Source organism: Emydura macquarii, unplaced genomic scaffold (assembly GCF_026122565.2).
Source record: "Emydura macquarii macquarii isolate MOO-44397 ecotype Brisbane River unplaced genomic scaffold, CSIRO-AGI_Emac_v2 contig_2636, whole genome shotgun sequence".
NCBI classification, from domain to species: Eukaryota; Metazoa; Chordata; order Testudines; family Chelidae; genus Emydura; species Emydura macquarii.
Window position 1 is genome coordinate 9,275,705 of NW_027132773.1, and position 12,964 is coordinate 9,288,668.

The following is a 12,964-nucleotide window of genomic DNA, read 5'->3' on the forward strand; positions in this document are numbered from 1 at the left end:
CATTATTATCACAATACACTGGGATATCTAATGTTAAAAGTTTGTGTCCAGCTAAAGATGCTGCAGTGTTCCTACTTCCACAGTTTAAGCGATAGATCAAAATTTCTGAAAATACAGCAGCTCTCTACCCATCAACATGCAAGCGCACCACACGTGTATGAGAGAGGGTTTGAGTCATGCAAGCGTGAGGAAACATGCGATGTTATCAATCTTATCTATATGTGTTATCTCTCTAAATACTATAAGTGGATGCTGAGGAGGGGGTTGGGGGAGTTGCCTTGTGTTTGGGGGTTGGGGTTGCAGTGAGTGTGACCTATGCGTGCTTAGGGTAGACGACCTGAAAATCCCAGGGTCAGGCCAGGGTGCAAAAGGAGAGCAGATTCTCCCAGCACTGTTGGGTGACACTGAAGTCAGACTTCCCAACCAGCCACAAACAGTGCTTCTGATTCTCCACACTGGTTATCAAGAAGCTAGAACAAAAGATACACAGTCCCCTTTATTGCATTTCAGTCTCTGGCTCCCAATCAGCCACTAGGTCCAGTAAAGAGATAAGTTGTTTAAAATTCTATGCTCTTTACCAAATAGGTTCTTCTGATCACATCACCAGATCAATATAAGTTTGGATCTTACCCAAAATACCACACTGGCAGCCAATCCTTTAGTAACTAAAACTAAAGTTTTATTGTAAAAGGAAAGAAACAAACCGTAAGATAAAAGTTAAATAATTAAAACAATCACATACATACAAATGATTTGAAAGTCCGTATATATGAGGTTTTCATTAGAATTCTGGAGTTTGCAGGTTTGAATATCCCTCTGGTGTACATCCAGTACCTGGATGGTCTCAGTCCTTTGTTTCACAGCTTCAGTTGCAGATGCGTTGATCCAGAAGTAGCTGAAGGCTGAGGACAAAAAGATTAAAGACAATATGGATGTGGTGTAGCTGCCTTTTATGTCCCTTGGCCTTTGCCATGCTGCTTGTGGAAATTTACAGAAATAAGATGGAGTCCAGGAGGGTCACATGACTAAGTCCTGATGACTCATAATGTGTAGCCCTTGGGTTCTTTCCTTGGCTTATTGTGCCTTTGAGTTTCCTTAATAGGCCATTAAGTGGTTTATTGCTGCTGCCATTCTGTCTGGGGAGTCGCCCAGAAACACAGTACAAGTTGGAATACAGACACATCAAACATATCCATAACTTCCAATACACATATGACACATACACATAAACAGTATTATCATACTTAGCATTTACCTTTCTAATGGTACCTGACATGGAATATCTCATATGAACTATTGTAATTTTGAAACATTGATGTTACATAATATTATAAATGGTTCCCCCCAATCCAGCCAGGATCATAGTGGGTTTGCCTTGTGGGGGTGAGGAAGTGCCTTTTTTTTTTTCTTTTTTGCATTTAAAGGTGGTAACCCTAGTGTACACACTGATGTGCCTTTTTCCATTCACTATAATGTACAGTTCAATTGTGAAAGGTATCCTAATATCTGACAGATCAACACAAGTCTTTTCAGGCTCAGATTTTCAAGAATAGGAGCCTAAATCTATATTTAGAAATCGATTTTCAAATATACTAGGCACCCAAAATCTCTCATTGGCTTTAATCTCTTTATTTTTCTTCATTGCCTTGTAAAGGATGGGAACTAAATTCCCTTACATACTTCAGTAACTGCTTTAGGTCCTGATCTCGGGGGTTCTGAATGCTTTCTACATTAATTGCATTCAGAGGGGACTCTAGGGGCATGGAACCTCTCAGTATCTGTTGCTTTAGAGTGGAGAGCCTAAAGTTAATTTAGAGTAGTGTTTCTCAATTGGTGTTCTGCGGAACCCTGGGGTTTCGCGGGAAGACTGTTAGGGTTCCGCGAGCAGCTGTTCGCCGCCGCCGCCGCCGAGAGCAGCTGTTCACCGCCACCGCCGAAAAAGGGAAGATGTCCTGGATTTTCTGGCATAGGGTATCCAGTGTAAGTGCAATTTAGGTGTAATTTAATTGAGAAACGCTGACCTTTGCTTATTTTGACATTTGAAGACTGTTAAGAGTTTGGGGGGTCCTGCAATTATTTACGGAGTTCAAAAGGGTTCCGTGGCCAAATTTAATTGAGAAACACTGATTTAGAGAGTATCTCGCTGCCAGCGTTCTGACGGCTGTGGAGGAAGAAATGTGCAATGGCTTTCAGTTGCCACTGCATTCTAATGAGACGAGGAACCTGTGTTGTATTGGTGGTACAGTGACCTATGCTTCCCAGAAGATGGACAGTTGATTTTCTGCAATGGTGTACTTTACAGAACATCTGAGTATCCGCATATCAATCAACATCCAGATATGACAACAGAAAAAATAATCAGATATTATTTCTTAATCACAAATGGAGCTTCAACCAAAGAGTTATTAATCCAGAATTAAATGTAATTTTCTGTGTAAGTAACATTTCTGTTCTGTCTTCTTCCAAGAAGAGAACACCTCTCGTAATAAAGTGTGTCTCTGAGATAAATGAATGCATTAAAGCTCTTAACTGCTCTTTGATGGACTACAAATAGACACAATACAGGACAATATTTGAACAGTAATGATTTGTGCTTTCTTCTTTAAGTGTAAGTTGATTGCAAAGCCTTCTAGACCACAGAGTAAATAGCTAAAGGGGTCATGAATCTTAATAGCTTCCAAATCAGAAAGATCTGCAACTTATATGCTCTGACTGGAATGTGTATGGAATGTATAAATATTAATAGGTCTGGCAAGGACTCTGCAGACAAGCTGTCTAAAATTTCACGCTGGGAAGACTGAAGCTGCAGTGTACAGAGTGGTTGAGAAGCTCCCACCTGGAAATGAACTGTCAGCATGTGTGTAAATACATTTTTCCTGAAGCAATATTTAACATTCTGAGCTGCCCAGGCACATAGAAATGCTCTGCATAGATATCTAACTCCAGCCCTTTATTTAATATTATGAACATGCACACTAGGCTGATTGCCAATATTTTAGGTTAAGTACACTGTATGCCACATATCCAAATGTTACTTTTAGTGTTGTTCTACTAAGCAAAATTTTTGTGTGACTTCTCGGTGACTAATATATGTGGGTACCTTCATGAAGTCTATGTCTATGACTCAGTTTAAAAAAAATCTAGATTAAGCTAAAGTTGCAGAGGCTAAACACTGAAAAATCAGGAATGCCAAAGTTAAGGTTGATGACCCACCCTTAACTCTACTCACTTGTGTGTATGCATTCCAACTGCTAGGGCTTGACTTCCATGACATATTTGACTTATTTGACATATGACTTATTTCCTTCATTTATTGTAAAATAAAGGACATTCATTTGACTCCTCATAATTTCCTATGATGAACAACTTAATTTATTAAAATAGTCTGCCATGACTTTTCCTTTTTCTAATTAAAATGATGACAAAAGAGCTAATTCACAATGTTGTAGCAGTGTTGATCCCAAGATAATATGAGTGAGTAATGAACAAATTGGGTGAGGTAATATCTCTTATTGGGCCAATTTCTCATGATGAAAGAGACTAGGACCTAAAAGAAGAGCTCTGTGGAGCTCAAAAGTTTCTCTTTTTCACCAATTGAAGTTGGTCCAATAAAAGATCTTGTCTACACACACAGGCAGAATTAATGTTTCCCAGAAAGCTTTAATTCTGGCCCTCCCTAGCACTTGGTTGCTTTAATGTACAATTTTAAACATCTCAGAATTGTTTATGGAATTTAAGACATCTTTCCTGAACACTTATTTTATATCATTTAACATAGCTGACAGTGTTGGCATATGCCTATGAATAACTGCGTAATATTATCATATCTACTGTCTCTTCTCACCCATTCCCTTCCTATTGTTTTGTGTCAAAAGGGTCAGTTTGCAGCTGTTTAAGTTCAGGCACACTGTGGGCACAAGGACCTGGTACAGCATGAGCCTGGCACAGGAGGGAAGGGGGAGAAATGGAATTTTCATTCCACAGGAATGAGCATAATTAAAATTAAATTTCCTGCAGAACATAAATTCTGAATAACTTGATAATTTAATTTGGGAACAAAACACATTTTGTTTGAATAATGTTGAAAAGTTTATATAAGAAGTATTTGAATATTAAATTGAATAGAATATAAAGTCAAAGAAAATTAATCAAAATGAGAAAATTGGAACAAATCCTTTGGAATTTTCCCACTGAATTTTGTCAAAATTGACACTTCCCAAGAAATATTTTGAATTTTATGAAATTGCATTTTCTGACAGAAATTTGTTCCACCAGATTTTTTTACAAGCTCTACCCAGTGGCCTTGTAAGAGTTAATAGAACTAAGTAGACTCTGCTTTCAGGATACTCCCACTGAAGTACAACGCCCCAAAGGGTACTGAAAGAGATAAAAGAAGATGCGGGCCATGGCTTTGCATCGGCCCATGCAGCAGTATTGGGATGCAAGGGGAAGGGATGCAAGTGCTATATCCCATAAACTGATGTAACTACAGGTGCTCCTCCTTTCACATGAAAGAACTATGGGATTCCACGCAATCATCAGTGCAAGGAGGTGCCTTAAAAGGGCAGGGATTCTATTCTGTTTATTTGTACTATTAGATATTTAGCCAATGTTGTGACACTATTAAAAGAAATAGCAGTGCTTCTAATTATAAACATTTCTTTAAAATAAAAAATTAATTCTGTATTCAGGAACTAGTTGGCTAAACACCACAAGGTAGCACTGTACTGGACAAGATGTATTTGGTAAAGCAATAGGTTATGGATGTTTGCTTAAACTTAGTAAAACAAATAAAGGAAATGCTCATTTAGATTTAACTTATGCCCTGTTTACATTCTGTGATTAGCAGAAAGCAGAGATAGAAATACAAAAATAGTAGGAGGACGGTTATTCTTGCAGGTTTTTGTTTTGTTTGCTTCTACCCATATGAAACAAAGGATGAATCTAAATATCCCAAGGAGTATTGTTCTAAGTTTCACAAAAAGGAACTTGGATAATCTTTGGATAAGCAAACAAAGGACCCAAATTATCAGACCTCCTTAAGATGCACCCATCAGGTTATAGGGAAACCAAACATAACCTTTCTGAAAAGATGCATACCCTGTTAAACATAATTTGGTGTTGATTTGAGAAAGATTTACTTAAAGTGTCATCTTTTGCAGCCTGCTTCTTAAAAACATTATTTTTCATTGTGTATTTCTTTCTACCTTTTGCTATTTGAATCAGTGAGCTTTTGTAAACGTTCCTCCTGGAAGCTAACATCTGAAGGTTTGTCTATGCTTCAGCCAGAAGTGTGATTTCCCCCTCTTGTAGACGTAACTGCATTAGCTGTAATCTAGCTAGCTTGCAAAAATAGTAGTGAGGGCACGGTGGGACAAGCTGCAGTGTGGGCTGCACAAGCGAGTATGTACCCAAGATAGTCAGCCAGACTTGTGTAACCCAGCCTGCCACATCCTTGCTGTTATTTTCAGAGAGCTATATAGATTAAAGCTAGCACGGGTATATTTCCATGAATTGCAAAGCACACCACCAGTGTAGACATGGCGTAGATGTACCCAAAGCAGCTTTTAAACTGGAAAATAGAATTAGGATCCCTCTTTTAATATGTATTGAAATTACTGTACTACATTGGATAGATCTGTCTTCTCCTTAGCTATTCAATGTCTCCAAAAGCCATTGCAATATTATATTCAAGACTTCTATGCAGAGAATCCGGGCAATAGACGTTTGACTGCTAAATGTTTGGTTTTTTTGTTAATGAAACACTACATAAAGCTAAAATTAAAAACTGTAAAACCTGTACATTTCAAGGAATTAAATAACACTTCTAGTCTTTCTTGCTTTGTTTCAATTTTGTGTTTTGTTTTTAATATTGGGGGACACTTCAACTTGTCTACTCATTGTGGATGAAATTTACTTCTCTGTGTACAGGCCCAGTTCATGACCTGTGTAACAAGCTCTATAGAAGGAAGTCAGCCTATCATTGCACTCCAGTCCAGAGCTTTGGATGGGCACTCCTTAGTTCTAAGTTACTAAGTGAGAAATAAGAACTCCTTAGTTCTAAGCTGGTTGGAAAATAGTAAGTATTTTACTTGAGAAATTTTTGAAAACTCTCTTTCCACAACTTTTAATAGAAATATTTTAGTTTTTACTTAAGAAATTGGATAATTTCCAAATGCAAATCTTCCATTTTTTTGTTTAGAAAGAAAGCAATTTTTTTACTTTTTTAAAAAAGACTTTCTACTGACTGTACTATTCGGGTTAATGAGAAGAGAAATCAGTTTGAACTGGTAACATTATTTCCATAATATAGATATTCTGAACTTGGTAATAATAGTTATGCTCAGAGCTTCTATATCAAACATGATCCTAAAAACCTACTGACATTTCATGGAAACTTTGTTTTTGTATAATAACCTTTACAGGATCTGATTCTGCACCATGGCAATCAACAAGAGTCTAGCCATTAATTTCATCAGGAGCTGTATATATTTCTATGTCTTGCTTGCTTTTTTTTGGAAAGTGCACATGAAAAGAGAATCTCATTTAAAATTATTCTTTTCCTGCTACTGCTTCCCCCACTGGAAGTCATAAACCCGTGACTTGTAACACGATTGGTTTCAGTATGAACAAATGATCTGACAAATAGAAATATGGGTCACAATTAATAGTAAGGTTTGGAAGAACCAAAATAGAATTATTTTTCAAAACATTCCAGGGCAGCTCACCTGACAAGGAGCCAGGCAGGCTGGCAGGAAACCAGACAACATTTTGATTTTGTGAAATCAGCATTTTCCAGTGGAAAATTGTTCCACTGAGAATCGTTCAGTTGGCTGAAGCGTAGTATTGGGAACTGTGCCTTCAGGGGCCAAGCTTCCAGACAGAGAGTCTTGGGGGAGGTGAGCACTGTGAAGCTCTTGTTATGTGTAGCCAGGTGGAACCAGACACAGAATAAAGCAGATCTTTTGCAAGCACCTAAAGCACTAAGTGAACACTGAACACCATGTAATGCACACATAATGCAGGCTCTGCTCCCAGATGGAGTACAAACGGCAGGAGCAGCTGAACTCTAAGAAGCACAGATCCTGCTTTCATACAAATGATGTTCCTTGCCTGAAAAAAGGGCACAAATGACACAGCAGAGTTATTTCTGTTTCTAAAATAGAGTAAAATTAAGAGACCATTCTAAGACATCAGATGCTGTTAAAACCTAGAAAGCATTTAGATGAGCATTCCTTGGTGTTAAGTTTGTTTTGGATTGACATCTAAGTTACTACTATTTTGTGTAGCTGGTTGGAAATCGGCAAGTATTTTACATGAGAAATTTTGAAAAAACTCTTTCTTTCCCCAGCTTTTCATGAAAAGAATTTAGTTTTTACTTAAGAAACTGGATAATTTCCAAATGTGAATCTTCCACAAACACTCTTATTTGGGGGCAGAGGGGAAAGCACAACCAATACTATACCCTCCACACTAGGGGAATTTATTGTTATTGTAGGTGGGTTATAAGGGAGATGATGACATCCCCTTAATGACAGTGTTGTTAATAGCAAGGTTGTAGTTGGGGTTGACTCTGCTTTGAGCAGGGAGTTGGACTAGATGACCTTCTGAGGTCCCTCCAACCCTATCTTCTATGATTCTATAAGATGATTCTATGTCACCAATACCAGCAATACACAAGCATAGCCACAAAATTTTGGAAATAATGACATTGGTAATGAAGGGTCTGATTGGTTTAATCCATCCCTGAGTTTAGTGGAGGCACAATGTGAGGCACACAATCATAGGGCCTCCTCGAGGTCCCCGATCCCACCGTACAGCAGTCCCACCTCCCATTTAAATGGGAAGGCAACCTCCCCGGACTGAGGGCTGTGACTTGAGGCCCCATTTGTCCCTGCCAAGGAAAGAGTCTCTTCAAACATTCTTAGGAGCAACAAGGAGACACTAGAGGAGTCTCCTCAATACTTACCCCAGTAGCCAAAATGTATCTGATTGGGTGGGCTGGACACAGTGCAGTCTCCAGATCACACCTCATTGGGAGGCATGGTCTCTGAGGCATTGTTTCAGGTCTTGGCAGACTCTGGCAGACATCACTGCTCTGAGCATGCTTTTCTTTGCCACAATGAGGGCTAGACATTTTTTTGTTTAATTTAAAGAGGAGATTCTGCTGTAATCAGATGACTGGTGATTGGGGATCTCGGCATGAGTTTATAGCTCCTATGGCTTAATCCATCCCTGATTAAGGTCTGGGCAGAGACAGGTCTACTTCAGTGGTGATCTGTTTGGGTACAGAGCTCCTTGCAGAACTGTGGCTTTCTCATTCAAGGAAAACCACCTACCCCACATTATCAGTGATAAAGCCATAATATTGTAAAGCTTCCTTGAAAGCTGTTTCTGAAGCATAGGGCTTACCAGAGTAAGGGCACAAAAACGCAATAGGCCAAATTCTTCCTTGGGAGTAACTTCATTTTGAGCTTCAGCATAATTACACCAGGACTTCATTTGGCCTACTGAGTATTTCTAATAGTGCTCAAACTTTTTTTTTTTTTTTTTTGTGTGTGTGTGTGTGTGTGTGCAAGGCAGTCTGCCACCCTGGACAGTAGCAATGAGCCATCTCAAAGAACTTAGGCTTTTATCAGTGTTAGCACAGGCACACCTTGAGAACTACAACAAAGGCAGTCTTTATATGGTAATATCTTTTATACCATTTTATACTTGTATACCATTATACCATTTCTTACTATCAATGTATAGTCAAAAATGGGAAGGGGTGGGATCTGCTGACTGTCAGTGTAGGTGTGTACAGCACCAGTAGTTTTCTGGTGTTCTTTGGACAAATGTCTGATAAAGATAGGTTTCTAGTTTGTTTCAGAAAGATTTAATGCCTTTGTCAGTGTGAATTGTAGACTTCTGGCAGGGTGAAAAATTATGCCATACATGGCAGCTTTAGCATTCTAGCATTGCTGATTCTCTGTGTAATGGAGAGCTGGCATGCATATCCTTCCTTGTGATTATGCACAGGAAGTACAAGTAACTGGAACTAATTTATGGTGTAAAATGTGGGAACATAGCAGAACTTTCTCAGAAGATCTAAAGGGCACTCAGTAAGGGGCTTAATCAGAGGAGTGCTGTGAAACCTGCTCCTCCCCTTTACACCTCCCTGTGGTGAGATGTATAATTCACCCATAGTAAAGCACAGCTGTACCACTGCACAGTGTCAAAAATCCACAAAACCGGTCTCCGAGGAGATGTGTAAGATTCTGGTTCATGCTGTGTCTCTTTTAAATGCTGATTCTACAGTGCATTCTTCTATTTCCATACCTCCCGCTATACCACTGACAGTATCAGACCTGCCCTCGCCTGCAATCACACACTTTCTTCAGTAACAACAAGACTAGAATGTTGATTTTCAAAGCTGTCCTGCAGTATGACACTATTTCAGTTATAGGGCTTAGCAGGTCATTCTTGTAATCATGCAAATTTGCTGTAATTGTTGGTGTAATTAGAAGGCTTTATTTTAGGTTTTGAATAAGCTAATGAGAATTAAAACATGTTCAAGTATTTTCTAATGTACCATAAAAAAAGGAAAAAAGTATTCAAAGTAATATATACATACAATGCTGGCCTTTTCTCTTCCAAAAATGTTTTTATTTCATGGTAATTCACATGGTAATTGAGTCAGAAAGTGCCTATAGTATATACAAGCCAACATTTAAAAAATGGTAATAAGACAATGTAGGCTGAATTGTGGAAATGCAATTTTTGGAGTTACTACATCCTTGAAATACCCAGTGAGACAAACATCTAAATAGACTCTTCCAAAAGATACAGGTATAGAAACGTTTTAAGTTAAGCATCTTAAGAAAGATTTGCATTTATAATTAATCCATTTTATCTTTAAAACCAGTTGTAGCTGGGAGGTGTGGCCTCCCTTGGAGATTGACAACGAGGGAGAGCCAACCCCCCCCTGGGGGGTTGGAACCTGGGAGTACACCACCTGACCAGAAGCAGGTAGGTGGGGCTAGGATTATAAAAGCCTACCCACTCAGTCAGAGCCCAGCGGCTGAGGGAGAAGGACGCTTCTCCCTTGGTGCCCGAGCCTATGGCCATACCCGAACACTATACGGAGGACCTGGAGGAGCTGCCTGAACCGGACGAGCCGAGGAGACCCCCCAGATCTTGCGACCTGGAGGAGAAACTGCCGGAGCTGCCCACTGCTGGGGGTCCAGAGGACCTAGGGGTGAATGCCCATTGAGAGGCAGAGCCTGTCCCTTGTTGCCTCCCACTCCCTGCCGAAGGGCCAAGTGTGGACTAGCTACTCACTCATTGAGGGCTAAAGCTGCTTCCCTTCTGCCTACCCCACCGTGACTAAGGGCCAGGCTTTGGACCATTTCCTCGTCCCTCTGGGGTTAGAGACTGCGTCCCCCACTGCCAGCCTGCCCTGCCAGAGGGCTAGGCCTGAGACTTTCCTCGCCTCTCTGGGGCTAGACACTGTTCTTCCCCTTGCTGGCCTGCCCTGCCAGAAGGCTAGGCCTGAGACGATTGCTGCGCCCTGCTGAGGGCTGGAGGCTGTTTCCCACTGCCTACCCATCCCTGGCTGAGGACCGGGCCATAGACTGTTTGCTTGCCCGGTGAGGACTAGAGACTATTACCCCTAAGGAGCGACCTGAAACCAAGTCTCGCCCTATTAAGAGCCGGAGGCGGCCCCTTTAATTTGGACTCCCCAAAGGGCATACTCGCCGGGAGGTATGGCCTCCCTCAGAGATTGACAACAAGGGAGAGCCATCGGGGCTGCCCACTACAGGGGATCTTCTACACCAGTCCATATGCTTACTTTGTGTTTCGGACTCCCCAAGCAGAAAACCTCATATATGATAAACCATCTGGAGACAGAACATTAGAAAATCATCACTCTGATCTCATTTACATCCGTGTAACTCAGTTGATTTCAGTGGAGTTTTAAAGAATGCCATAATTGATACTGTCCTCATTTTTCTTGATGACAGGAGCTTAATGTTGTCATTTTCCCTTAGTAATATTTTATTCTGCCAGTTTGAATATGTGGGTAATACCAAACTGGTGCACTCCTGATTCTTCTGCATACTCATTTCCTTGGATGCTAACATGGACACTTTTGTGACCAAATTATTGAAAAATGAATTTTGGAAGTACACAACAGGCAGTAGGGCTAGTCAAGAATTTTCTGACTAAACATTTTCATTGGAAAATGCCAGTTCATCAAACCCAAAATATCTTTCAAAAGCAAGTCAGGCTATTGTTGAATCGCAGACCAGGTTTGTGATAGGGCAGGTTTCTAATACAAACCTACATGGTTCTGTGCCAACTCTCCTGGTGGGCTACTGGGGTTTCCAGGGCTTCAAGGGTCCACCCTTCCATGTGAACTGCTCCAGGGCAGGGAACCCCAGATTTCGAGAGTTGGTGGCCCTGAGGCAGCTAATAAAGTAGTGAAAATAGCTGTGTCAGTTCCTTGTATACAATGTTGTTATAGCAGTATTGGGCCACTCCACCCTGAATGGTCCCTTAGTACATATTCAAACTACCTATGTTCAGGGGTGCTGGAACTAAGGGTGCTGGGGATGAGACAGAATGCCCTGGCTTAAAGTGGTTTCCATCATATAAGGATTTACAGTTTTGTTCAATGGCTTTCAGCACCCACACTATAAAAATTGTTCCAAAGCCATTGCCTATGCTAAACAATCTGTTCCACTTGTATTTAGCTGTGGCACTCAGAGTCAGGGCTGGATTTACCTTTTGTGGACCCAGCAAAACTTTGCTGACTCATACAAACATCTACGCTTGGAAACATTAATTTTCTTAGAGCTACGTGCAGGAGCTGGGGGCAAGAGCACAGCAGGATGGGAATCAGTCCCTGGAGCAAGACAGAGGCCAGGGGCAAGCACAGAGGGGTGGGTGTGGACAGGCACCAAGCTGGTACCTACCTCTCTCCACTGGAGTCGGTCCTTGGGAGCCAGTTCTCTCTCTCCAACTGAGTTGCAGCTCCTCCAGGAAGCAGCCACTGCTCTTCCCACCTTCCTGGCAGGGAGACTGATTGAAGTTACTTCTGTAAGCAGACTTTTAGTGTCCAGTCATCAGTGCTGACTGGACACTGCAAGATCCGCTTATTGACTGGACTTTCTGATAAAAAACCAGACACCTGGCAACAGAGGCACCAGATTGGGAGGGGGTCATGGCCCCATCACTTTTAAAAGTGATGGGCTATGTCCTCCCACTTCTTTCCTGCCTTAAGGGCGAGCAACAGGGGGAGGGGTAGAGAGGACGAGTGATAGTTGGGGCCACGGGACGAGGTGGAGCAGGCATGGGAAGAAGTGGAGCGATGGTGGGGCCTCAGAGGAAGAGGCCGAGTGAGGGGTGCATGGGTGGGGCCACAGGGAGAGGGGTAGAGTGGGGGCAGGGCCACGGTCCGGGCGCCAGTGGCCCCCCCACTTCTAGGAAGCTTCTGCCACTCCTGCCTGGCAACCATAATGGGTCCCTTCCCAGTGTGTGCCCAGGACGAAGGCACCATTGTAAATCCGGTACTGCTCTGACTACCTTTCCCAGACCTGAAGAAGAGCTCTGTGTAGCTCGAAAGCTGTGGTCTTTCTCACCAACAGAAGTTGGTCTAATAAACAATATTAACTCACCCTTGTCTGTCTAATGTCAATTTGAGTCATCACCTGCTGGTCCCAGGAAGCTTCAGTTTTCCCTGGGATTTCCAGTTAATGACAGAATTTTTAAAATTTGGTTTCATGCCAGATTGGACCAAAACCAAATTTAGAGAACTTCAAATATTTTGTGAACCAAAAGTCCTTGTGTATCAGCCAGCTCTAGTAGGCAGGTGAGAGCTATTGGTAGCAACCCTGGATGCAGGAAAAGTTGGTGTATTATGAAAGAGGGTAATGGTAAAAGTTTGTGAGACTTACTTCCCTCATGATAATTCCATGAA